This window comes from Spea bombifrons, chromosome 5 (genome assembly GCF_027358695.1).
Source record: "Spea bombifrons isolate aSpeBom1 chromosome 5, aSpeBom1.2.pri, whole genome shotgun sequence".
Lineage (NCBI taxonomy): Eukaryota > Metazoa > Chordata > Amphibia > Anura > Pelobatidae > Spea > Spea bombifrons.
In genome coordinates, this window is record NC_071091.1 from 106,869,223 (window position 1) to 106,872,429 (window position 3,207).

The 3,207-nt window shown below is 45.6% G+C and overlaps 3 non-coding genes across 3 annotated transcripts; all 3 read left to right on the forward strand.

The window, feature by feature from the left end:
• Positions 1–219: 219 nt before the first annotated feature.
• LOC128498530 (U4 spliceosomal RNA) lies at positions 220–353 on the forward strand. The gene has a single exon (XR_008354751.1). It is a non-coding gene; the product is annotated as a U4 spliceosomal RNA (small nuclear RNA).
• Positions 354–1,499: 1,146 nt separating this feature from the next.
• Positions 1,500–1,641, forward strand: LOC128498529 (U4 spliceosomal RNA). Its single transcript, XR_008354750.1, has one exon. It is a non-coding gene; the product is annotated as a U4 spliceosomal RNA (small nuclear RNA).
• Positions 1,642–2,132: 491 nt separating this feature from the next.
• Positions 2,133–2,274, forward strand: LOC128498524 (U4 spliceosomal RNA). The gene has a single exon (XR_008354746.1). It is a non-coding gene; the product is annotated as a U4 spliceosomal RNA (small nuclear RNA).
• The last annotated feature ends 933 nt before the right edge of the window (positions 2,275–3,207 follow it).

Sequence of the window (3,207 nt, forward strand, 5' to 3'; positions counted from 1 at the left end):
CATGGCTCAAAGTAAGGTCCCATCAGTAGCGAAAGTCTTTGAGTCCCATGAGGTAAAAAAGTGCATTTTTTTCCTGAGAAACCATTGGTCACTCGCCAGTTAAATTTGCATGACCGCTCCCACAATGCTCTGCCCTGGCCTAATGACCGCCCATACCTAACCAAAACGTTAAGGAGGTCTTGGCGGACATCCTTTATATACCAAAGCTGCCACTCCTCCAGCTTTGTGCAGTGGCAGTATCGTAGCCCATGAGGTTTTAACGGAGGTGTGATTATTGAAAACTTTTCCCAATACCCCGCTGTGATGACTTGAAAAATAGTCAGCCCTGGCAATTTTGACAGTCTCTTGTGAGACTGGTGTGTCTGTTTAATAATAGAAGATATGGCTTAAAGCACAGCACCCACAACACATTCCATACTGCGGACCTACCTGTTGCAGCACATCAAGTTGTCCTAGTCCAAACCCATCTTTCATATCTCCGTGTTATATCCTAACCCAAGAGTGTGACTCTTATCGTCTTAACAGGCATATGGGGTCAGCTCTAGTAATCTCATCAAAGAGATCTTGATTCTTCAAACCCTTGACAGTAGGGAAAGCCTTTGAGCCCCATGAGGTAAACAAGTGCATTTTGTCTCGGAACGTGAAGGTGGGCCCTGGTTTGCATTTTGCCTGAAAGATCTGAGCTTCCAGGCCTTTTCCTGAGAAACCATTGGTCACTCACCAGTTATATTTGCATGACCGCTCCCACAATGCTCTGCCCTGGCCTAATGACCGCCCATACCTAGCCAAAACGTTAACGAGATCTTGGTGGACATCCTTTATATACCAAAGCGATTGCGCCTCTGGATTTGCCTGGTGGCAGTATCATAGCTCATGAGGTTTTAACCGAGGTGTGATCACCTGGCTTGTGCTTCTGTGTTGGAATTGCTTTCAAAAGCACCACTGCTGAAAGGCTTTAGCAACTTCTTAGTGTATCCTTCCTGTTTGTTTTTTAAAATTACTGCTAGAAACACCCCTGCTTGAAGCATGTCATCCACCATAATCTATGTTCACCTTGTATGACACTCTTTGATTATGTGCCCTACTGTGGACCCTCCTGTTGCAGCACATCAAATTCTCCTAGTCCAAACCTGTCTTTCATATCTCAGTTATATCCTAACCCAAGTGTGACTCTTATCATCTTAACAGGCATATGGGGTCAGCTCTAATAATCTCATCAAAGAGATCTTGATTATTCAAACCCTTGACAGTAGGGAACGCCTTTGAGCCCCATGAGGTGCTTTTTGCCTCAGAACGTGGAGGTGGGCCCTCGTTTGCATTTTGCCTGAAAGATCTGAACTTCCAGGCCTTTTCCTGAGAAACCATTGGTCACTTGCCAGTTAAATATGCATGACTGCACCCACAATGCACTGCCCTGGTCTAATGATCAGCCATACCTAGCCAAAACGTTAAGAAGCTCTTGGTGGACGTCCTTTATATACCAAAGCTGCCACTCCTCCAGCTTTGTGCAGTGGCAGTATCAAAGCCCATGAGGGTTTAACTGAGGCGTGATTACTCCGAATTGAAAACTGTTTCCAATACCCAGCCGTGATGACTTGAAAAGTAGCCAGCATTGGCATTTTTTGATGGTTTCTTGTGAGACTGGTGTGTCTGTTTAATAATAGAAGATATTGCTTTAAACATGGCACCCACAACTCATTCCATACTGCGGACTTTCCTGTTGCAGCACATCAAGTTGTCCTAGTCCAAACCCATCTTTCATATCTGCGTGTTATATCCTAACCCAAGAGTGTGACTCTTGTCGTCTTAACAGGCATATGGGGTCAGCTCTAGTAATCTCATCAAAGAGATCTTGATTCTTCAAACCCTTGACAGTAGGGAAAGCCTTTGAGCCCCATGAGGTAAACAAGTGCATTTTGTCTTGGAACGTGAAGGTGGGCCCTCGTTTGCATTTTGCCTGAAAGATCTGAGCTTCCAGGCCTTTTCCTGAGAAACCATTGGTCACTCGCCAGTGAAATTTGCATGACCGCTCCCACAATGCTCTGCCCTGATCTAATGACCAGCCATACCTAGCCAAAACGTTAAGAAGCTCTTGGTGGATATCCTTTATATACCAAAGCAACCACTTTTCCAGCTTTGCGCAGTGGCAGTATTGTAGCCCATGACGGTTTAACCGAGGCGTGATTATTGCTAATTGAAAACTTTTCCCAATACCCTGCTGTGATGACTTGAAAAATAGTCAGCACTGGCAATTTTTGATGGTCTCTTGTGAGACTGGTATGTCTGTTTAATAATAGAAGATACGGCACCCACAGCTCATTCCGTAAAGTGAAAGTGCTCTACAGTTTGTGGAGGCTTTGTTTTTCTCCACCTGGCTTGTGTTTCTGTGTTGGGATTGCTTTCAGTTTTATATTGCTTTATCTCTGGGAAGATCATCTGGAAAAATATGTTTGGAAGACCAAATGAGAATTAGATGGCATTTGTTCTTGTTGCCGCCACTACCGAAAAAGGATGTATCCTTCTTTTCACTTCGGTCCGCTTACTGTACTCTGATTGGTCCCTGATGAGCACAAGTGTTTTGCTCTGAACGGCCCCTCCCACTCCACTCTGCACTGAGCCGACCCTCAAGCCACCCTCTGCTCTGACCAGCTACTCTCCTGCTCTACCCTGCCACTTCCTGCCCCCTCTACTTTGACCTGTCCTATCCTCTTCTGCCGTGGCTCCTCCTCCCGTGTTGAGGGGGTACAATGAGAAGAGTAAGATGAGGAAGAGATGTGGATGGTTAAGGAAACTATAGGTCAGGGGCGTCCAACCTGCGGCCCTCCAGCTGCTGCAGGACTACATCTCCCATAATGCTCTCTCAGCTAAGGGGCTGGCTGAGGAGGATGGGATGTAGTCCTGCAGCAGCTGGAGGGCTGCAGGTTGGACGCCCCTGCTATAGTTAATTAAGGGAGAGAGACAAGCAGTAGAGGTAAAGAGAAGGAGTGGAAGGAGGGAGGAAGAGGGAGAAGGAGTGGAGGGAGAGAGGGATTTTTGGCCACGTTGTTTCAATAATGGGTACATATGCTGATTTTACACATAAGTGATATAAAAAATATAATTACTGCAAAATCTATCCACAGATATATTTGTCAGAAAACAAAATGGCTGCCCTCTGTATCTTAATGTGGACATTTTGTTTGTTGTGTATCAGAAGACTGGGTAAAA